The sequence below is a fragment of the Zingiber officinale genome, chromosome 11B, assembly GCF_018446385.1.
Source record: "Zingiber officinale cultivar Zhangliang chromosome 11B, Zo_v1.1, whole genome shotgun sequence".
Lineage (NCBI taxonomy): Eukaryota > Viridiplantae > Streptophyta > Magnoliopsida > Zingiberales > Zingiberaceae > Zingiber > Zingiber officinale.
The window spans coordinates 79599199-79624352 of record NC_056007.1 but is presented as its reverse complement, the minus strand read 5'-3'; the positions used below and the strand labels follow the sequence as shown (position 1 = coordinate 79624352).

The window sequence follows — 25154 nt, the reverse complement described above, 5'->3', positions numbered from 1 at the left end:
TGTAGGACAAATGAACAAAATACTAATATCTTCACTAAACCACTTAGAGAATCCACTTTCACGAAAATTACAGCAAACTTAGGAATGAAAAGTAAGTTTAGTTTACGAGGGCATTGTTGGAAATCTAAACAAAATTGCATGCTTGAAAAACTAAACTAAATTGCATTATGGAACTCAAAACCAAATTGCTTTGGTTTTCAAAGTTATCATGTTGAATTAAATTGTTACGTACATGCATTTAATTAGAAAAATATAATTGTGTGTTTAATGTAGGAAGATCCATATTGTTCTTTGAACTTCCTTTGTCATAACTGTATAAGTTAAGTTCTGACATGAAAAAAAATCATATTTCTTCCTTAGTTATATTTATTCTCTAAATTGTTATACTACTCTTCTATCTTCAAATATCATATCTTCACTCATTCATCATTCACTGGAGGTGATCGATCCAACCCTATAAAAATTTCTCATCGGCTACTAAATAAATCTAGAAAGCACAAATGGGACACAAGATCACCCAACATCACGAATGATTCGATAATAAGTATATATTCTTACCTTCTATTTTTTTCTCATATCTTTCCGTTCTAGGCCTACTTAACTAAAAGGAGAAAAAAATGTCAATGAATATGCTCATTTCATTGGTACGATCATGATATGTTTTTGATGACTAACAGGTAGTTAGAGTTCATTTAGATTTATCATCATCATTATTATTATTTGATAATTTAAATTTCATTTAACTAATTTAAAATTTATCTTTAAAATATTCCTCACATTTGAAACTTAAAATTTTAAATTTTAAATTTTAATTATATTTTTAAGTGATCAATGCATTTATAAGATATAAATTGAGTTAAATATCATCAAATTAATGGTAGTTAATAATATATATATATATATATATAAAAGAGGGTGTGTTTAGTAATAACAATAAATTAGAGGGGTGTTCCTGTAAATCGCCACATTAAGGTACATAAGGAGAACGTTAGCCGCCACATTCAATGCGTTGCCTGAGCGCAAGTCGACAAAAAGGATGAACGAAGGCGGTCCACCAAATTGGAGCAAGTGCAAGCGGGGGGAAGGTTGGGCTCGGCTAACACAATTAAATTCAGGTTAAAGATTGTTTTTTTATTGGAAAAAAAGGCAAATCCGATCGAACTCCAGGGATGAGGCAGATGTGGGAAACGAGATAGGAAGATGATGATTTGATCCTCTTCCTCTTCGATCCCATCTTTTCCATGCTTGTTCTCGCCCGCACGACCACCGTCACGCCCAGTCACATCTAAGGTTTGGTGCCCTACCACTTACTTCCTTGATAGAATCATAGTCATTTTTTTTTTGCCCGTGCATTAATTGATAACGCGATTCGATTTTGTCGTAATTTTGAGTTTGCGATGCCATATTTTGGGTCCTTTCTTTTGGATGATGCTCGTATATATAAGTTCTCGATTCGGTTCCCATTTAAAAGAGCAAAGATTTTGAAGCTAGGACCTTGGAAATAGGGTTTGATATTCTTTGACTGTAGAATTTGATTAACAAAATCCTTTTCGGATCGATTCCAGTGTATGTCTGAAGGTTATGGAAAGTTTGATGCAAAAGGGCATTTTTCTTCTCCTTTGAGATGATTTGTGCGCGCAGAGTTGGTACTGTTTCTCTAAATTTTACTCTCTCTCTTTTTTTTTTGTGTACTTTCATATTATTAGATCCAACGAATAAAATTTAATCAATTTGTTAAATTATGTAATATCATTCCGACCAATTCATTGCTCCCGAGTACCATTCCAGCAGCGAGCAGGTGAAGAAGAGGGCTCGGATCTCGTGTCTCTATTGTAGTAGCTGCTGGTGGTTGATTCATGATCGCTTCACTCCTATCTCCCAATTTATCAGGGTTGGTGATCGTTCGGATCTAGAGAAAGAGAGGAAGAGGAAGAAGAAAGATTCCAAGGGGGAGAGGAAGGAAAGGTTGACAGGAGAGAGTGAGCACAGAGAGGGAACAAATTAAACAAGAAATGATGGAGCTATTGTTTTCGCTGCGTGCTTACTTCTCTTCCTGTCAGCCTTTTCGACTCCTTCCTTGTCTTCTTCTTGATCCTTATCTTCAACCTCGGTAGTAGCGGAGACTCTACTCCTCTCCCGATTTTCAAAAGGAGTTTTTTTTTTCACTGAGATATCCTTGTTTACCGATTGTCTTTCTCGATTACTAGTTTCTTGCTTCCTTTTATTGAATTTGTATCAGCCGTGGCGAGTTAAGTTTGGGAATGGAAGCGGGACTTTTGAGAAGGAGAGTACCAATCCGGATAGGCAGATATGCACACCGTCCACTCGCCAGGTACATCATACATGCACCTCCCTTCGCCCATTCTCTCTCTGTGTTCCTTTAAGGCAGCCACTGTTTGTCTAACGCTTCTTTCTTTCTTCCTCTCTTTTCGTTTTTGTTTGAGAAAGTTTTGGTTTTGTTGATGCTCTTTAGGGCCGCCGCTAGGTCCTTGTTTACTCTATCCTTCTTCAGGTCTTGTGCGGTCTTTGATCTTTTTTCACCTTCGCGTCATCATTTCGCTAAAGATCGCTTTTTTTTTTTTGGTTATTTTTCGAAAGACTGGTGCAGCGCTTTGTTTCCAATGGATAGAGCTCCATCTACTTTGGGATATGCCATATTGAATCTTGAAGCTTGAGACGGTCCTTTATTATATGATTTACTTCCTTCAATATCGTAAAAGCTATCATCTTTCTTCAGTTTAACACGTTATTTGTTTGTTTTTGCCAGTCCTCGATTTGAGTACCTCATACTGACTGAGTTCATCTGTCTTTGCTCCGAAGTCTAAATACTGACCATCTTGCTGGTTTTAAGTTTGAAATATCAGGTTTACAATTTGCACTGATGAATATATTCCATTTCCCTTTCCTCCAATCTTTCTTCCTCCCTTTCCCTGCTAAGGAACTCATACATCTCGATACTTGCTTCTTTCATCTTAGGAAGTTTATCATACTTTTTGCTCTATCTCTAACTTATATTTTGATTGTAGTTGTTTGAGTCGTCACGATTTACCAAAGTCAAGGGACAGATCGTGGAGCTCACCCATTGTATTTATTTCTCGTACTGTTTGACAGTAAATATTACACTTTTCCCTCGGTTGATTGCAGTATTTGCTTGTGAAGGAAATAATAACTTTCTTTGTTCTTTGAAAACATATGGCATGTAGATTCTTCCCACCGATTTGTCATTATTTGTTGTATGCAAGCTCCCACATCAGCCGATCAATAAGATAATAAGATTGAGGGTTACTTCTGTTAGGTTTAACCTTTAAGTAATCATGATATCTTTTGCTTCCGGTCCAATACAACTTTTTAGCAATGAATATTCTTTCCTGTAGCTTGTAATTCTTCGTTTATCATGATTATTGACGAACAGGAATTTATCTTTTCTGAGATTTGTTTAACAAATGAGTACATCTGAACAGAAGATTTAAATTTATTGAGGTTGGTCCAGATTTGTATTCTTATCCTTCATTTTTTTTTGTTTCCAATTAGTAGAATCCTGCTGCCCTTTGCACGGTCTTAGTTTTTAGGGTTCTAGATGGTATTGTTCTTGCACCATTAGGATTGTTTGAAGCTTTTTGTTGATTTAAATCAACACCGGTGTTCTTAACATTCTAATGACGATCGGGTCTATAGATTTGTGAGTTCACAATTGCATCTATACAAATGGGACAAACACAGTTTGATGATGATCGATCAATTTTGATGAACTTGACAGTTTGAGAGAGATATTACAAATTGACAACATCCTTATCTTTTTCTATTGTTTTTATCACATGATCCTGTCCGAAAACGAGAAGGTGGAAAGTTGGGGATGTGGCTGCTACGTTAACTGGATATACACCGCGTCTCACTCTGCAAAACAAGCAACGTCAGTGCCGAGTTAGGGAAAGGGTCCTCAGTCACCGGAACTGTAGAGGAAAGCGGAGCAACAGTAACACAAGCGTAAATAGTGAATAACGCATATTTTCGTCGGTACTTGGACCCCCTTTATATAGAGCCCTGGTGGGCGATGTGCGCGTTCCTCGAGGCATGGACACACTCTCCAATGTGTAAGGACCTATCAGGAAAGTGCCTCTAACACCATACCTTAACAGAGCATATATATTCCTGATAAGATAGTAGAAGCTTCCCCTACAATCCGCCTGTTGACCATGCCTCGTGTCAGCGGCACTATCTCCCAAAAGAATATCGAGAGATATAACAATGGTCCCGCTCTGCTTGGCCGAGCGGCTACCGCCGCTCGGTCGGGGCTCTTCCGCTCTGTCGACCTCAGCTGCTCTTCCTTGCAGTGACTGGGCGTAGTAGCTTGTCCCTTCCGATCGGACAAACTCTTCGATCTCCTCAACGTCCTGCCGTTTCGCATTGAGCGTCTGACTGTCTTACCGTATTATCCCAAGCTGTACAGGTGGTCAGCTCGGACAAGTGTCTTGCCGATTAGACACTAATTGCCCCGACCGGCCTTACTAAGGTCCTCTACTCGGCCACCATAGGCAAGCCTTTTAACATCTGGCGTTGACCACCTTGACTTTGACCTCCACCTCGGCAATTAACCCGTACCGGGCACCCCCCCCTTTATCGTCGTATCACAAGCCTCCCCTGAAGTCTAGTCGAAGGAGACTGCAAGTCCAATTGACTGGACCAGTAGAGTATTGGGTGGTTTTCACGTACAATCGGACCATATACGCTCCCAAGTTTCTGATCGAAACAAATGTCTACGCCGTTCGGCTTTATTTTGTTGGCTGGGTTTGTAGCTGTCGCTCGGATCATACCGCCTGAGACAGATGTCGCTTGGCTGTGTGATAACCCCCTCTTTGTGCCGATTGGGACGATGGGCGACAACACTTAGCGAAATTTCTCCTTTCCCTGCGTTCCCTCGGATGAGCGCCCTTTCATAGTAGCCGACTTCATCCAAATTTTTTGAAAAACGTGCAAATCTCTGATCATTATGGCCGAGCACGCGGTTATACCTTTTAATTAAGCCTCATTAATGTCTTCCGATAGTTGAACACTACGTGTCTCACTTTCTGTCGCCGCACGTTTGACGTGGCAGGCAGATATCCGCTAGTGATGTGACAAACGCCTTTTCAAATTCTACGGTTGAATCTTCTCCTGGTTTTTCGAACCCTGGATTAGACGGCTCAGGGCGATCGGTCGCGAGGTTTATAAGCCTTACTTCGCGTCGCCGCCTTCTTCATTCCTTGCACTTTCGTCTTCGAGCCTTCTCTGCGACGCTTCATCTCTCCTTCTTCTCTAGCGATCGTTTTTTGTAAGCTTCTTCGCTCTTTCTTTATCCGAATCCGTTCATTGCTCCTTCTCAAATCCTTTATTTTCGATGGCTAGTTCTTCACAACCTCCCATCCCCATCCCTGGGCTCTGGTATACTTCCATCGAATCCAGGTTTGACGGGGACGGCATTGAAAATCTGAAATCTGCCTACCACTTCCCATCTGATTACCAAGTTGTCATTTCATCTGCTTACAACTGACCACACGAACCACCTACGGATTTTTTTGTGTTTTTTTAAGGATCAGTTTACCGCTGACCTTTGATTCCTCGTTCATCCCTTTTTCTCGCTGTTTGTAAATGCTTCCATATTTCCTTTAATCAGTTGGTGTCGAACTCCTTTAGATTGTTGTGCAAGGTCGTAGTTTTGTTCCGCCTACACGGCATTCCCTTGACTCCTCGGCTCTTCCATTATTTTTATTACCCTAAATTGTCCGAGCCAGGGACCTTCTTGTTCCAAGCCCGAGTGGACTTGGTTTTTTTTGATAAAATGTCGTCCTTAAATAAGCATTGGAGGGACCACTACTTCTTTCTTCGTTTTCCCATGCGGCCAGACTTCCTGACCGGCTGGCAGATAGAAGTGACGAATCCCCCATCGCTCGGGAAGTACAGAAGTCGATCGGACTTTCTCCATGCAACTTCCAGTTTGGTCGGTCAGAAATACCACATTCACCGGGTTGATGTTAGAGGGCGTCCTTTACGTGTTCGGCTTAAACTCAATCCGCACGCGACTTCCGTTCAGCCTAGGTATGCTCTTTCTTCTCTTCATCCTTGAATCTAACTGATTGTGCTTTCTTTTTTTTGTAGGTCGCATCATCTTAAGAGCACGTCTGGTTGGAAAGAGCAAACTCACGGACGCGGAAATTAGTGTTGTGGTTGTGGCCGACTGGAGAGTCGAGGCCTACAGTCGATCGACTCCTACGACGATCCGCTCGCGACACCGAAGGAGTGGAAGCGCCGACCAGCGAGGGTGGAAGAAGTCAAACTGCGGCTAGCAGGGCAACGGCCACTTCAGCGAAACTTCCTCTCGAACGACCCTCAATGCTGCCAATCGTAGTGGCTTCTAAGTCGGCCACTTCCAATGAACCTCTGGTACTACGCAAGAGGCGTCGCGCAGAAGGGTCCTCCCGCTCTGCTACTTCCGCCCTGCAAACTCTAGCCCAAGTCAGCTCACGACCATCCTCTGAGTGGGGCGAGACATCCATGCCTGCTCTTCTCTAGCAGGGAGTCGCAGCGCTTCACACCTCCCTGTCATCCGACCGGACACCGTCGTTGTCCGGGCCACGGCTGGGGGCAATTTGTGCATCGCCGGTCGTCTTCATGCCGCCTCAATCCTTGCCAGCAGCCCAAGTTTCCCGCATCCGATCGGCCCCAACGCCCCAATCTACAGGCAGAGCTACCTCGGAAACCTTTGGTCCGAGCGGCCAGAGACAAATAACGACAATTATCCATTTGTCGAACGATGAATGGCGCAGTCCGGACGACATTACGTCCCGGACCCCCGAGCACCAGATACGGATCCAAGGGTCGCTCACACAAATATGAGCCGATGCCCGGGCTCGTGCGGTGGTAATTTCACCATGGGAGCTCGCGAACAGTCATACTCAGATATCCACTGGGGTATATTCGTTGTATTTGTTCTTACTTCTTTTTATTCGCTCAACCCTTACCATTTCCTTGTTATACTAGGTCGAGAGTCTGGCCATGTGCCAGAGGCTTGCATTTTTAGAGCATGAAGTCCAGCAGCTGCGTGCTCCGAGCGGCCAGTCAGCGGCTTCTAAGGTGCGCTTGGAACAGCTGACTGCCGAGGCAGTCCAACTAAAGGTCGCTCTGCAAAAAAGCACTGAGTTGCTGGAGGTAGAGAGGGGCAAGAGCGCCGAGCAAGCTTTGCAACTGGCGAGGCTCAATAAACAAGCTCGGATTCTTCGAGGCGAAGATCCTTTTGGCCAATACCAAGAAGCTTCAAGCCATTGAGGACCTAGAGATCAAGAACAAAGAGGCTCGGATCTTGGCTCAAAATTTGAAGGAGGCGAAGGCAGCTCTGAATGCTGAGTGGGAGAGCCGATCGGCTGAACAAGCAGCGGCGCAAGAACAGCTGACCACTAAGGATGCCGAGCTGGCTACTTTGAAGGCTGAGCTGGGGGCGTCTCGAACGGCCTTGGAGGTATATCAAGGCCTAAAGTCTAGTCGATTCGAGATTTTGAAGCGGGATTACCTCCGCTCGGACCCTTTCAACGACCGGCTCATCGACCGAGCGCTCCGCCTCTTCAACCTCGCCATTGATGAGATGCTCAACCAGCTGAAGGGCGGTGGCTATATCCCAACCTCATTGACTAACACGGTCATCGGTCAGGACAAGCTGACCGAGTCGCTGCCCGATGATGTACTGGATTACCTTGAGTGAACCCGCCCCTACGAACCTCGCCTCCTTTTGTACTGTCTCTTGCTAACTTATAAAATTTTTCTAAGTGTTAATGCATAATCGCCCGTTCGGCGAATCTTCGTCTATTGGATTGTGTTCTCTCATGCGTCGTCGTTCGGCGTTTCTTCGCTTCGTTGGTTGTTGCACTTGTTCATTCATGCCGCTCGGCTCGAGTAGGACTACGAACCACTTACCGTTTTGCGAAAACTTTCTAAGTGTGGTTCCATGTCCTCCCGATCGTCGATGTAACCAGTCGCTGGGATGCCTGAGCCATCACTTCAACGCTGCCGAACGACCTTATTTTAGTGAAAACTGTTGCTTCTTATTGCAGCACGTTCCTTATTCTCGACTTATATATTCGTCAATACTCTTCATTTGTCGTAGACTTGGTTTTAGAACGGTCGATCAGTCGTTATTCGTTATAGACTCGGGTTTATAGCCGTCGCTCGACTGTTGAAGGCGCAGACTTGGATTTAAAGTCGCTGCTCGACTGTTGACGTAAACTTGGGTTTAAAGTCGCTACTCAACTGTTGACGAAGATCAGGGTTTAAAGTCGCCGCTCGACTGTTGACGAAGACTTGGGTTTAAAGTCACCGCTCGACTGTTGACGAAGACAAGGTTTAAAGTCGTCGCTCGACTGTTGACATAGACTTGGGTTTAAAGTCGCCGCTTGACTGTTGGTGTAAACTAGGGTTTATAGTCGCCGCTCAACTATTGACGTAGATCGAGGTTTAAAGTCATCGCTCGACTGTTGATGAAAACTGTGGTTTAAAGTTGTCGCTCGATTGTTGACGTAGACTTGGGTTTAAGGTCGTCACTTGACTGTTGGTGTAGACTAGGGTTTATAGTCGCCGCTTGACTGTTGACGTAGACCGGAGTTTAAAGTCGTCGCTTGACTGTTCGTGTAGACTAGGATTTAAAGTCGTCACTCGATTGTTGATTGACGTAGATAAGAGTTTATAGTTGCCGCTCGACTTTTGATTGGCGTAGACAAGAGTTTATAGTCGCCGCTCAACTTTTAACTTGGCCGGTTGGCACAAGAGTCTGGAACACTTGGGATTTTTATTCATTCTCTTCCTGCATCCACAAGACATACACTTATACAAGTACATCTAGATCTATTCACGTACCTCTCATTTGGCCGGGGTAGATCTAGCGCTCCTCCTTTTCTTCATAGACCAGCGAAGGAGGTTCCTCCCTAATAGCGTTCACCTCCAAGCGCGGGTTCTCTCAAGCGGCCCTTGCTTTAGACTTGACCATCTCGACGTAGTATAGCTAAGCGGTCAACCGGTCGCCTTTGACTTCATCCATCTCGTTGTCCGCCGGAAACTTAATCTTCTGGCAGAAAGTGGACACCATCGCTCGGAACTTGTTGAGGGTCGGTATGCCCAGTATGACGTTGTAGGCGAACGACGCGTCAACCACAATGAAGTCCGTGGTCCTGGTCCTCTTGAGCGTCTCCTTTCCGAGCGAAATGGTTAGCCGTGCCTGATTGATCGGCAACACTTCGTTGCCCGTGAATCCATAGAGCGGGGTCGTCATTAGCTGCAACTCGCTCCGGTCAATTTGCAACTTAACGCCTTCTTGAATATAATATTCACCGAACTTTTGTATCAACAAAGGTTCGGTGAATAGTATAATTAGCGATTATCACTCGGATGATCAGGACGTTGTCATGAGGGATCTCCACTCCCTCTAAGTCTCGGGGGCCGAGGCTTATTTCAGGTCCTTTGGCCTTCTCCTTATTACACCCTACGGCGTGGATTTCCAGTCGCCGAGCGTGCGATTTCCTCGCTCGGTTGGAATCATCGCCGATCGGCCCATCAGTAATCATTCCAATTTCTCCCCGAGCGGCGTTACTCCTGTTTTCTTCCTCCCGAGCATGCATATCCCTACAAGACAGTAGAAGCTTCCGCCGTACGATCTACCTGTTGACCATGACTCGTGTCAGCAGTACTATCTCCCAAAAGAATATCGAGAGATATAACAATGGTCCCGCTGCTTGGCCGAGTGGGGTAGTTGCTCGCCGGGACTCTTCTTCTCTGTTGGCCTCAGCTGCTCTTCCTTACGGTGACTGGGCGTAGCAGCTTATCCCTCTCGATCGGACAAGCTCTTCGGTCTCCTTAGCGTCCTGCCGTTCTGCATTGAGCGTCTGGCTATCTTACAGTATTTTCCCGAGTTAGACGGGTGGTCAGTTCGGACAAATCTCTTACAAATCAAACACTAATGCCTTACTATGGTCCTCCGCTCGGCCACCGTGGGCAAGCCTTTTGACACCCTGGCGTTGATCACCTTGACTTTGACCTCCACTTCGGCAGTTGACCCGTGTCGGGCGGGCCCTCTTTATCGCCGCAACATCACACATCATTAGTAGTTTCAAATATGATTTGGTTATTGATATAAATATTGGTCTGATTTGGTACAATAGGGAAACTTCCTACAATCGCCACAAATAGCACTTTTCCCTAGACGTGACTTTAAATTCTAAAACAGACAACATTGACTGTGAATACCATATTGTGTAACTTCCTTTTATTGGTAAAAACAAAATTGGCAATCAGCATCACATATTAGGATGCTAGAATAAGTAGTCTCACGTTCCTTGTTGGGTTATTTCTTAATGTGATGAAAACTTATATATACTATGATCGTATTCAATTTTTTAACCAACTAAAATGTTATTTTCTTCTTAATATGGTATTAGAGCTTCGTTTTTCCCTCTTATAGTTCATCCAGGTTGTGGATCTGATGTATTTAATTTTTTAACCAATTAAAATGTTATTTTCTTCTTAATATGGTATTAGAGCTTAGTTTTTCCCTCTTATAGTTCATCCAGGTTGTGGATCTGATGTATTCAATTTTTTAACCAACTAAAATGTTATTTTCTTCTTAATATGGTATTAGAGCTTAGTTTTTCCCTCTTATAGTTCATCCAGGTTGTGGATTTGATGTATTCAATTTTTTAACCAACTAAAATGTTATTTTCTTCTTAATATGGTATTAGAGCTTAGTTTTTCCCTCTTATAGTTCATCCAGGTTGTGGACCTGATGTAATGAATTAGTCTCCCTTCTCTCTGAGTCTCCACGCAACTCTCTCCTTGCCAATGGAACTCGGTATACCTCTCCTGTCCTCATGTGGACACAAAATGGGTACGAGGATTATAAGTTATATAATTTGTATTATGAGGTAGGGCTAACAATATATGCAAGTTAAAATGGAGAAGGGGGGATTAGTCTTGACTTATTTTATATAAATTAGGGTTAGTGGCTAACAATATAACTTAGTCTTATATTTACTACAAGTCAGGTTTAGATTAATAATGTCAACTTTAAGTTATTTGCATAACAAGTGATTAGATTATTGGGTATATAACATAAATTACATTACATAAATGGTCTCTTAACCCCATTTCCCATATACCATCTACATGCAACAACTTAATATAGACCCGACCATGGTTGAGAACCGACAATTTAGAATCATCGGTTCAACAGTTCACAAAATCTCAACCCTTAACCTTAACCTTCAAAGGTGGTTATAGTTTACGGTTCAAAACTGCCGGTTACAGTTTGTGATGATTCAAAATTATTATTTATATTTTATTTTTTAAAAAAATATTTAAAAATTTATAAATGTGTAAAATAAAATTTTAAAGACGTGCATTTATTTAAGTCGTCTATTTATCCACTTGGGCTATAAAGGAATGAAGTCAACTAGTTCGTTAGTTCCTTCGGTATGAAAATCTTCTACTTCATTCTTTGAAAGTTGCATTCCTTTTATTATTTTTATAACTTATTGGAAAATTGGTTTTGATAACCAATAAATTAAATAGGAATAGGACGACTATTTCGTAAGTAGATCATTGTAAATCAATTTCGCATGTGAATGAGAAATTAATGTCTAATGAAGGATTGGTTTGATATGATCGGACAAAAGTTTTGGCTCGCACATGAGCTAGTTTCATGGATGGAATTACATTACCGCTAACTCGAATATACATGAATGTCAATCCATGTGGAATCATTGAGGGGTGTGAAATTGGAATTAATTTTATTGATTGATTAATTGATTGATTAAAAGATTAATCGGTGATTGTAATATTAATTAATATTTACAATTGATTAATTAAAGGATTAATCATATTAATCATAGTTATAATATTAATTTAATTAATTAATGTTATCGATTAATCAAATCAATTAATGTTAATTAATAATATTTAAGTAAAAAGATGCACATTATGTCTTTTCACCTTTTAGAAGAAATCGTTCGCTCTTTAAGAGTCACCCTTATCCCTATAAAAGAAACTCTACTTCTTTGATTCAAATAACACAAAACTTAAGTTGTGAATTCTCCTCTTGAGCTTTCTTCTCTCTCTCATCTATTAACAGTTTTAAGACTTTGAAAGTTCACTGAGGCTCAACATTTGGAGTGTTCATATTTCGAGGCGTAGGTCGTTGTATTTGGGGAGACGATTGCCTATAAATCGTAAGTACCTAGGTGGGGCAATATCCTCTTAAAGAAAGGTCTAACATTCACCTCAACCTTAATACTCTTATCCGCAGGGATAAGCCTTCCTGAAGGGGTGTATATCCGAAAGGATAATTTGACAATTGACGAAATTAAATCGTTAATGACGATACTAAAAGGGGTATGCCTATTACTCAAAGGGATACCTTGATAATCGTAAGGATGTTGCAAGAGTATAAACGGGACAAGGTCTATGTCATCATATCGAGCTCCATCGGTTTGAGCTGACGACTCAAGGTTGTGCAAATTAACCTGACCCAAGATCAACACTGTCAATTCCATCCATATAAATTCCACTAATCTTAAGACGATATTTTCTCGATTATGAAGATCGTGGGTCACACTCATACTAGAGAGAAGTTGAATAAATTCTTCATAACCATCTTCTAGCAGTGACAATGAAAGATATTGTATTACTTGAAGAAAATGTACCTCGTAAGGTTACTATCAAAAGATGCCTCTGGTGTATCTAAAGGTGAACCTTAAGTAATGGGATAGAGATTCGTAAGGAAGAATTGAATCTTTCTATTCGAGAACCATGCTTTAAAGGGTTGCATGACAAAACTATACCATGGGTATAGTGTAACAATGATGGTCAAGGCTTTGTGGGAGTTATTGGACTAAAGTTACAAAGTTATTGATAGTGAGTTTAAACTATTCAAAAAGAGGGCTAATGACAGGCTTTAGATAGAAGCTAAAGCTCATTTGGTCAAAAGCTAAATATGAGTCTAACTCAACGAGACCTAAGTGGAGGTCAAAAGAGATGAGTTAGAGCAATTGACCAAGAAACTGATCAACACTCCAATCGGACAACTGCAACTTTGGCTCAACAAGATTGATAGATCAAGAGATGTATACTTCTTGAGTCGAGTGTCTTTCGAAGAATAAAAAATAGTCTTGGTTAACACTCCAATCAGATGACCGCGGCTTTAGCTCAACGAGATTGGAAGACCAAGGATGTATATTTCTTCTGTCTCTCGAAGAGTAAATAAAATCTTGGCCAGCACTCCAATCAGGCGACCATTGCTTTATCTCGATAAGATTGGAAGATCGAGGGATGCATATTTTAGATTGAGCACTTTTCGAGAACAAGTGAAATTTTGGTCATCATTATGATTAGGCAACCTGGAAACAACCTCTTGCAAAAAGTAGGATAAGACTGCGTACAATGGATTCTTCCCCGGGACCCCGCATGGCGGGAGCTTCATGCACCGGGCTAGGGGTGTCAATTCGGGTGGGTCGGGTCGGGTTGAGTCGGGTTGAGTCGGGTTGAGTTTTTTTTTTTTTTTTTTAACCCAACCCGAACCCGAGTTCAACCCAAAACACCTCAACCCGAACCCGAACCCGACCAACCCGATCAACCCGAACCCGACCCATATAACCCGAAAATCCGATTCAAAACGACTTTTTTGGGCTATTTTTCCTATAATTCTTCACTTTTATCTCAATACTCCATCATTATCATACAAATATGATATTAATGTACATAAAAACATCTAAATTTTTAAAATAAAATTTGATTTAACCCCAAAAAGACCCACAAAACCCTATATTTAAGCCAACCCGGGTCAACCCGGGTCAACCCGAACCCAACCCGACTCAACCCGAAATTTTTTTACTCTTCAACCCTCCAACCCGAACCCGACCCGAACCCGAAAATGCCCAACCCGAACCTGATTTTTTTCGGGTCGACTCGGGTTGGGTCGTCGGGTCGGGTTCATTTTTGACACCCCTACACCGGGCTGCCCTTCATTCTGATTAGGCAACCGCAGTTTTGACTCGGTGAAATCATAAGATCAAGGGGCACATTTTCTCTAGACTAAGTGATTCTCAAGAACAAATGCAATCTTAGTCAAACTTGTTGGTGCAATTTCCCCTGGGTCAAAGTTGACCAGGTTCACTAAGCTTGACTTGGCTTAAGCTTGAGTCTTGGTATTTGAGTTTTGATGTTTGACAATATATGGAAATTGCAAGTGCAATTGTTCATATGGGAGATGAACGGTCATAAGTTGACTAGAAGAATCAAGTAGGTCAAAGTTGACCGGATATTTGATTGGGAAGTCCTACCTGGAGATTAGACAAGGGCGATACCAACGGAAAGGTTGGGTGTAGATGAAAATCTAAGTGGGTCAGTTGACCGGACACTTGGTGTGGAAGCCCCGGTGAATGAAGTCGGATAGTTGAAAAAGTCCCGGTGAATGAAGTCAGCAAGATTAGAAAGTCCCTGTGAGTGAAGTCGGGGAGTTGAGAAAGCCCTAGTAAGTGAAGTTAGACAGATGGAAATCCTGGTGAGTGAAGTAGTGAAAAGTCCTAGTGAGTGAAGTAGGCAGTGTGAAAAGTCCTAGTGAATGAAGCTAGGCAGAGGGAAATCCTGGTGAGTGAAGTCAGGTAATAAAAAGTCCTAGTGAGTGAAGTCAGGTAGTGGAAATCCAGGTGAGTCAAAGGATTGACTGGACATCTAGTGCTTAGAAGTTCAAGTAGGTCATGGAAGACTGGATACTTGGCATAAGACAGTAAGTCCAAGTGGGTCAAGATTGGCCGGACACTTAGCACGGGAAAAAAAGTCCAAGTGGGTCAAAGGATCTAGCAGGTCAAGGTTGACCAGATGCTAGGCACGAGGAAGTCTCAACAGGCCACGGTTGACTTGATATTGGGCGTGGGAACCTAGACTTGAGTTAAGCAAATTTGGGTTGGTCAATGGATCGATTGGGCGGTGCTTTTTGATGCAAGGAGCTCAATCGATCAGGTGATTGATTGAGAGGAAATTGTGTGAGCACATAAGGCTTCCCAATCGATCAGTCGATCGATTGGAGTTAGTTTTCTCGCGATGATGCAAGGCAGACGGAATAGATTGGTCAATCGATTCCGGGTCTTCTGCGAGAGTATAGAAGACATTTGGATCGATCATTTGGATATGACCGTTGCGCAGGATCGTCTGGATCTAACGTGGCAATCGATTGGGAGTAACCCTAGATCAATCACGAAGGATAAAGTTGTTGGCGAGATTCAAATGCAAAAACGCTTACACTATTCTTCGCCACTACTATTTGCTGGATGTTAAGCTTGGAAGATAAATACTGCCGCACTTTCCCAGCTGGTCCAGAGGCATCTTCAAGCTACAAGAGATCAAACAAGAAAGGTTCTTCATTGTATTTTTGTACATTTACTTCTTGTTTCGAGTTGTACTCTTGTATGAGCTTACACGAGGTTTCTCCACCTCCGGATTGTTCCGAAATGTGTTTTTGATAGTCGAGAGTGTACTCGTGTGTGGATTCTTGGATTAGTCACCTCATCTTGAGGTAGATATCAAGTAAATCCTTTGTGTTAGCATTGGAGGAATTTGCGTCGAGTTTTTCGCTGTAAATCATTTCAACGAAGCGAGACGAGCTATTCACCCCTTAGCTCTGGAGTGTCCCAACAAAACTTTGATCAAAAAGTTGTAACTTTTGATTCAGCATGATTAAGAGGCCAAATCGAGACACATGGTTTTAAATGAGATTGTGGCCTTGTGTCATGCAAGGGGAACTTTACCAAAGGTGGTACAACATTTTGTCTTTCCTTGCAAGGACGACCCTTCATGATCATTGAAGGAGTCATAGAGACTTGCTTTAAGCAAGATTGAGGCTCTTGAATTGTTTAAAAAAATCACACACTAAAATGTGTAAGTACCCCGAGATAGTTTTGATGTGGTTAACCGAGCTAAGTTAGGTCTCGTTGTATTTGATCCTCACGTCTAAGTGTGTAGGAATCTAGGAACACAAGAAATCGAGCGGAAAACGCAACTAGCGAGAAGGATGACACGGAATGTGAGTCGACAAGTTCGTTGCATTTGAGGGACGAGGTGCTGCGGAAGAATACATTGGAGGACGAGAAGGACGCGCACGACGCTTCCGAGGGACGAGAAGCCGAAGCAAAAGACTGCTCGAGGAGAAGACCGAAGTTGGGTTCAGGTGAGCTCAACTCTGGATGGCTAGAGAATCACCTAAGCGAATGGAACAGCCGGACAAGTCAACACAATCAATTCAGGCGCTCGAACCACCTTGGGCCAGAACAAGCGCCCCTTCGAGACGTTGCTACTAGGATGACGTTCGTAGTCCACATCAGCATCATTTCAATCGCCCGGATCCCGGGTGAGGATAAAACTTTATCTTTAGTTTGAAGAGTCGTTGCAAAGCAGATAAAGTGCACCGCAGGTGCTCCAGGCGCCCAGAGCTGTCACGTCAGCTAACGGATGAATTTGACCAGTAGGCTATAAATAAAGTCATAATCCTAGAAGTTAAGAACAACACTTGTGTTTTAACTTAGATATTTTGTATTTCTTTCTGTCTGTGCTTAAACGCTGTAAGAGGCTACTCCTCCTTCATCGAAAGAGTTTGTTAGTACTTTCAACGTCTTGGATTAATAACCTTTGGTTGTAACCAAGTAAATTGCTTGTGTCTCTTACTTTTCTTTTATGTTTTTATTTCTAACTAACTAACATGTTTGTCTTTGCTAAACTAGAAAGCAAAAGAAAATTGTAATTTAACTTGCAAGTTATTCAAACCCCTCCTCTAGTCGGCCTCAACGGGACCTTCAAAATGTGGTTGGGAAAATTAACTAAGCAAGATTATCGAGGGAGAGAGTGCAAGATATTGCTTAAGGAATGTTTCTTGAGGAAGAGCAACATTCGACTATATGCCACTCACCTCAATCCAACGATGTTGTGGAGCATGAGAACCAAACATGAAAGAGATGATAAAGGCTATGTTGATAAGTTTTGGATTTATCCTAAAATTTTAGAGATCCCAAGATCATGGTTCAAAAGGGATAACTAAGCTACAAGATTCGAGGCACCTATGAGTAATTACTCCAACTCATTTCTCGAGATAAAAGGTACGACTTGCAAATTGAGTAAAGGATGAACAAAAGTTCTTAATGATTCATATATTATACTGCAAAGGGTATAATAAGGTATTATAAGATACTTTTAATAGGAGATCACCTATATAAGTGTGAAGAGGAGTCACTTCAATGAAACACTTATGAATCCCAAGCATTGTCCATGGCCAAAAAGGACACGATATTGAACTGGTAGAAGCCTAGGGGACTATTGTGTAGGTATGATTGTTTTGATTTACACTAACGGCTAAACAATTCAAGACATAATCTATTGGATTCCACTACGAAAGGTTCAAAGTTATAAGCTACCGCTCCTGATGCGTTAGTCTTCTAATGAAACTCTTATCTAAGACTTGAAACTTAATCATTTCCATTCATGTAGAAGATCGTTGGAAAATTGATTTTGATAATTGATAAATTAAATAGGGGCAAGATGACTATTTCATGAGTAGATTGTTGTAAATCAATTTCTCGAGTGAATGAGAAATTAATGTCTAATAAAGGGTTTGTCCAGTATGATCGGACATAAGTTTTGGCTCGCACACGAGCTAGGTTCATGGATGGGATTACATGAACGGTAACTCAAGTATGCATGAATGTCAATCCATGTGAAATCATTAAGGGATGTGAAATTGGAATGAATTCCTTTGATCGATTAAAAGATTAATATTATAATAGATTAATTAAATGATTAATTAGATTAATCATAGCTATAACATTAATTTAATTAATTAATGTTATTGATTAATCAAATACAATTGATAATATTTAACTAAAAAGACACTCCATGTCTTTTCACTTCGGGAAGAAACTCTTCATCCTTTGAGAGTAACTATTCATCCATATAAAAGAAAGTCTACTCCTTGATTCAAATAAATCAAAACTCAAGTTGTGAATTCTCCTCTCTCTCCACTCTCTTCTCTGGTAAGAGTTTCAAGGTTTTGAAAGTTTGCTAGGGCTCGAAATTTGGAGTGTTCATGTTTTGAGACATTGGTCGTTGTATCTTGGGAGACGATTGTCGATAAACCGTAAGTACCTACCTGGAAATTATGGTCTTTCACTTCGACCTTAATACTCTTATCCGTAGGAATAAAGTTACCCAAAGGGGTGTGTCGATATCCAAAGGGATAACTCGACGATCGACAAGATTAAGTCCATAATGACGATACCAAAAGGGGTATGTCTATTACTTGAAGGGGTACCTCGATAACCGAAAGGGTGTGTCGAGATTATAAACAAGACAAGGTTCACTTCGCCATACCGAGCTCCACCGGTTCGAGCCAACGATTCAATGTCAAGTTGATTAACCTAACCCAGTAGTTGGATCAGGACTACTAATTCCATCCATATGAGTTCCCACGTAACTTTCGTTTGATCATCAGATAGTGTTTGAGCTTCCAAAAAGTCGAGAGCCAAAATAGATCAAGAATAATATTATACTAAATCTTGAATCATCTTCACTTTTTGATACCTGATTTTTTAAAACTAATTTAATATTATTATATTTTCATGTGATGAGATATACATTTATATTTTTGACTAATTTTATATGTTCGATGATAATCTTCACTATATATAATTTTATTTTTGAATAAATTATATCACTTTATAAATTTATTATTGGATATATCATACAAGTATAGGATAAAATGATAGAATAAGACCAATAACCTATTAAGATAGTTATATTAATAAATATAATGAGTTAAAGGTATAATAGTCTCACATTAAAAGATTTAAGGCAAATAGGTTAAAAAATTAACTCAATAGAGATATATAATAGTTCCAGATTGAAAAATTTTAAGCAAGTTAATTTACATTGAACAAATTTAAGCAAACGAGTTAATTTACATTGAACTGCACCATCAATATCACTAAAATATTATTAAATAATTTAAAAATCTAAAACAATTTGTTTTTAAATAAATAGGTGGTTGGGCGGTTGAACCGGCTGTTTGCTAATTTACTTTGGGCCCGACCCTTAGACGGGTTGGTTACGAGTTGAGCTTGTTGAACTGGGTCAATGGGTATCTGACTCGTTGACTTGGTTCCAGGTCTAAACCGGACTCGGCCTTTGCCAGGTCTAATTTAGTAACTACCTCCCTGATAACTTGTAAGCGATAACACATTACTCCTAGGATAGGGCATAGTGAATATCTCATAGTCGTTGCTCTACTTGATCTTGTCACCCTCATTATTACTGATTCCCATGGAAGCTGGTCTGATCACAAATGCTTGTGTCATAGGAGTAAGAACCACAAATCCAGCTTCGATGCCATCATCTCCACTCCCAACCCTACTGTCAACACAGATCTCCTTTATGGACCAACACCATCAAAGTCTATGACCCCTTATACAACAACTATCTTATGCAATAACTAGTAAGCATATGACACACCACCCTCTAACAACCTACAACTTATCCTAACTTCCTGTAGGAGGGCAACCGGGTCTTCAGCGTTCCACCACCAAAAGATCCTCTATGATTTTCAAGACCTTTGGATTGTAGTGTCATGTGAGGCATGCCTTTGTATATTTGGGCAACCATCACATTGTAATAGGTTGCCTCTGACTCTTTGTCTTCTCTAATGTTAGCTCCAAAATGAACAAGCTTGGTTAGCCTACGGTATTATAACACCCCTAATTATTTTCGCCAATGTCATCACCTTTGCTGTAACTTATCTTCTTTACAGGTTAGAACTATTAATTGCAATTTCCTCGTCTCGATAAAGAGTGTCCTTGACAACCAACCAAATCATGCCTCTTCAAGGGTTAAAGTATTGTTCCAAACCTGAATACAAACATGTGTTGTGTTGCAACGTACAAACATGTAATGTCAGTGACAGATCAAGATGAGGAAGAAGGAATCAAGGAGATAGGAATAGGGAGGGATTTAGAGCATATCTCACTTGCCTTTATGTAGTTGAAGGAAGAAAATAAACCAAGAGGAAGCATCACAGTACACAGAGCCCTTGCCAATGTCTATCCTCATGGAGGTAACGACGGTTATGCCTTATCATCACAAAGGAACCCTAGGTTTGCCTCATGTAACCCTCATTGTCTCTCTGTCTTGCAAAGGAAGGCTCACTTACTCACTTGCCTCATCCCATTAAGGCAACCTATCTTATTTGTCGATTGATGGGCCAAATGAAAAGTTTTTGTCGGTGCCAATCAACATGGAACAATATTCTAAATTGTCTGCCTCCCTTGCATACACAATATGCATCAACTCTTTTGAGTTTGTCTCTACTCATGTAGTGATTGATACCATTGCTATCGTATCATTTGGCTTCAGGTCAAGTGAACTCATCCGGCCTTCTATCCATCATGTATTACCTCATGAAGCACAAATCTCCCATAGTTTGTCACAAACTCCTATATTCAGAATGTGGCCTCACACATACTTGACTAGGGTATCTTCATCTTTCACAATTGTCCTGTGTTTGTTGGTCTCAAAATTCTTCATGCAATACATTATGTGGTTATCTCAACTCTGAGAATGAACGTCATAATTTTATTATAAAATTTCCCTCTATTTATCTATTTGAGTGTAGGATAAAGAAAAACTAATTGCATTCTCTCTTCCAAGATCATATTTTATTCCCTTTATTCCTTCTAAAGAAGACGTTAGATTTCTACTCTTTTAGGAGTTGCTATTGGAACACCTCCGTGCAATAAGTTTGATTTAAGGTATTTCTGAGGTATCCCAAACTTAATTCCCTAATCTTAATACTCTAATCCATGTTTGAGGGCATGGTTACACTCAAGAAGCTGCAAAGAGTGCAATGGCTTGACTTGAAGTATTTTTGAGGTGTTTAAGGCCGTCAACAAGTTTTAATCAAAATTCACTGATGGCCTTAGGAACCTCGGAGTCACTTCAAGCACCATTACACTCCAGGGAGCCTCCTAAGTGTAACTATGCCCTGAAACTTGATTCCACGACCTAAATTGAGAGCTATGGATTTTTTGAAATCTTTATGGTCTTGAGACAATTTGACATAAACTCATTAAAGGTCCTAGGTCTATCATACTCACTCACCAACATTACCAAAAGGTTTCTAGGACTCTCCTAGTTCAGACTATATCAAGATTTTAAAATTTCGGACATTATAGGTCCATCAATGAGTTTTACCCTTAGGCACTTTAGAAACACTCCAAACAAAGTTCATTGCACTCCTTGCATCATCCTGAGGGTGAGACAAGGATTGCATAACCTAAATAAAGAGTTGTGTATTTATGAAATTGACACGGCCTTGAGATGTTTTGTCATGAATTCATTAGAAGACCTAGACATCCCATACTCACCAACACCGCCAAAGGGTTCCTAGGACTCTCCGACCATGTCAAGATTTTAAAATTTTGGACACTATAAGTTCATTAGCGAGTTTTTAGCCAAAATTCATTGATGGTCTTAGGCATCTCATAAACATTTCAAACTAAGTTTATTGTGCTCCTGGTATCTTTCTGAATGTAGCCATGCCCTCAAACTTGGATTCCACAGTGTAAATCGAGAGCTGTTGGTTTTTTAAATCTTCACAGTTTTAAGACAATTTGATATAAATTCATTAGAGGACTTAGGACTGCCATACTTACTAACACAATCAAAGAGTTTCTATGACTCCTCTAGTTCAGACCATATCAACTTTTGTAATTTTAGACACTGTAAATTCATCAACGAGTTTTTGGTCAAAACTTGTTGATGGCCTTAAACACCTCATAAACACTTCAAACCAAATTTGTTGACTCCTTACATCTTCCCGTGTTACCATATCCTTATATCTGGATTCCATAGCCTACATTGAGAAGTGTGGATTTTTGAAATATTCACAGCCTTGAGACAATTTGGCATAAGCTCATTAGAAGACCTAAGCGTGTCATACTCACTCACCAACCCCACCAAAGGGTTCTTAAGACTCTCCTGAGTCAGACTATGTTAAACTTTTAAAATTCTCAATTATTTTTAGCTAAAACTCATTGATGGTCCTAGGCATCTCATAAATACTTCAAACCAAATTCGTTGCATTTCTTGCAACTTCCTGAGTGTAACCATGCCCTTAAACTTGAATTTGACGGCCTGTAAGATATGTGAATTTTTAAAATCTTCATAGCCTTGAGATAATTTGGCATAAGGTCATTAGATACATAATAGTTTGGTGAAGGAGCAATCGACTCTTAGTGAAGGGTACAATGGGAAATAATTATGTGGTTTGGTAAATATAAAATTTGGATACGTAGTTTGGGTATTAGAGAAAGTTGGCTACGTAGTTCGGTAAATTACTATTTTTTTCAAAGTAATTGTTGGGGCATTGTTATTATTTTTCCCTTTCAATATTTTCTTCTTTTTATCTCTCAAAATCATAAATGCGGAAAATTTATTATTATTATTATTATTATTATTATTATTATTATTATTATTATTATTATTATTATTATTATGTTGTGTTATTTCCATTATTTTCTGTTTCATTTTTTTTCAAAGTAATTCTTGGGGCATTGTTCTTGTTTCTCCTTTTCAATATTTTCTTCTTTTTATCTCATTCAAAAACATAGATGTAGAAAACTTATTATTTTTTTTCTCTCTTCTAAAATTTTCTTCTCTCTTTTAATGGACTAGATCCTATACTTTACTCATTACTTAGTATATTTTCTCCCGTCTTTTATATTTTAATGAACCAGATGTCAAAGCTTTACCAGTCCTCTTTCCTAAGATTTCTCCCCTTTTTTCTCCTTTAGAATAATTGTGGGAATCTCAGTCTCTCTTTGATCCCTATTTCATCAAATTGTCCTACATTAATTGTGAACTTTGAAGTTTTACAGTAACAAACTGAGGGATTTAAGAAAGGAGATGATGGAAACACATAATTGGATGTGTTACTTCATAAGTGACTTTATTATGATGAAGAATAACACATCAAACTCTGTTTGGTTCATCCTCATGTTTCTTATTGAGATATTACTTATTCTGTTGGGTATATATATATATATACAATTCACTTTTTTAATGAATTTAGTTCCTCTTTTCCTTTAAGCTCAGACCACATCTAATTTAGATATAATATGAATGTCAAATGCAATGAATTATTCAATTAATTTATTGTCCCTGTTAGTTTCATTTTTATTATGTGTGACCAATTTGTGAGTTCAAGGGGTTTAGGGATCATGCTTAGCATAACTACACTCGAATATATTTCGTATTTAACCAATTTTGTACCTTTCTCAACCAGTCATTCTTGTATAGATCGCTAATAACATATTTAATTATTCTTCCTTCTATATGAATTTTGGCACATTGTTATTCTAGCATGTGGTTGCAAAATCTATCTCGAATACCAATTCTAACACAATTGTTTTTCCCCGAGTTCCTCTTAGTTATTTCTTGTATCAACCTCTAGTAATACTTTCTGATATGGTGGAATTGTTATTCTTAATTTCTTATTCTATACCATTTTTAAGATTAACTGTTCTATTTCTTCTCAATTTCATTGTGTGCCAAATGTGCCAAATGTGATGCATGTTCCTTTTCAGTGGAAATGAGAATAGTACTTGCATAATGCATCTGGATAGAGACTAGTTTTTTTCTCAAATTTTGATTTAGTTAATATATGTAATTCTTAGTTGATTGTCAACTATTTTTTATTAATGCACTTAGCACCTTTATCAACCACCCATTTTTGTGCTGGTCGGTAAGTTCTTTTTAGAGGCAATAAATAGTGTAAGAAATAATCAATTCACAGTTATTGGTTGCTGCTTCAATTGATTTTGACTAGGAAATTTATGCAACAGAAAAAAGAAAATTGTAAGAAATGTTCTTAAATTTTTCTAAAGGAGACTGGGAGAGAAGAAAATTTACTAGAACAGTTATATTTTTGGGGTTAACCTAACTAATAGTTTTATTCTTGAAAACTTGTTTTGCATATTGCAATGGAGCTATGTTTATTGTAAAAAAGATAGCAGTGACAGGCATTGAAAAAGACAATCTTGATGGGAACAAGAGATTTACATTTGTATTCCATGGCATTATCTTGACAGTATAATCTGATGTTCATCATGCTATATCGAACAGTATCTCCAGTGATCTTTAGTAGGATGTGATAGAAGTTCCACTGTGTAAATATAAACCAACGGTTTGATAAAATGAATTTGAACACACGAATGAAACAATTCTACCTGCAAAAAATAACTTGGTTATGTTTTCAAGTCTCAATCTCGTTGACAGGGTTAATGTTCCCACTAACTATTCTACCATGTTGATACTCCAGCTTCTGATAGAGTCATGATCATTTCTCCTTGACAGGTGAGCTAGTGGAGGTGATCTTGGAAAACTAGCGTGGAGGAAGATTTAATATAGAACTTCAATGAGTTTGAACTGCAGCGACAGGATTTCCAAATCGCAAGTATTTCATACTGTTCTTGCAATAGAAGATTAAAGCTATGCCACTGAGAAACACTACAAGAGGAATACAAAAAATTGAGTGTATGGTTGTGAATCCGAATAGGGTCTGCAGATTGGACTTATAATGCCATGACATGTTTCATATTCACGTCTCCAAACTTGCATGTTCTTGAACACTTTTTTAACCTTGTCTAGGCAAATTATTAGGAGTTGAATATATGAATTTTATCCATCTGTATTCAATGATAAATCTTAAATGATTCAGATAGTTGATGATATTGTTTTAATTCAAATTTTCTTGTTCCTATCTCAAACACAGTGACAGTGTTCTTGTGCTACTCGTTTAATATTTGTATGTTATGTCACATACGTTGATCGAGGGCCAGTGGAGAACTAGTGTTGTAATCCAACGGATAAGAATTCTAGGTTATTCGCATATTAACCAAACATTTTTAAAATGAATATAATATATTAAAGGATCCTTAATTGCTGTAAAAAAATATAACAATTGAGACCTAGTTTTTATTTTAACAAACTCTTGGAGATACAATAATAAATATTCGAAATTTATAGACTTTGGAAAAAAACACACCAACAATTAAACA

General features: G+C 39.6%; 1 long non-coding RNA gene across 3 annotated transcripts; it reads left to right on the top strand.

Annotated features, from left to right (window-relative positions):
- Nucleotides 1-1001: 1001 nt before the first annotated feature.
- LOC122033646 lies at nt 1002-24836 on the top strand. 3 transcript variants are annotated; one of them, XR_006126600.1, is made up of 4 exons: nt 1002-1085; nt 1168-1290; nt 1566-2332; nt 24451-24836. It is a non-coding gene; the product is annotated as an uncharacterized LOC122033646 (long non-coding RNA). The 3 variants fall into 3 exon arrangements; XR_006126601.1 differs by lacking the exon at nt 1002-1085 and having other exon boundaries at nt 1092-1290; nt 1566-1646; nt 1789-2332; XR_006126599.1 differs by lacking the exon at nt 1002-1085 and having other exon boundaries at nt 1092-1290.
- The last annotated feature ends 318 nt before the right edge of the window (nt 24837-25154 follow it).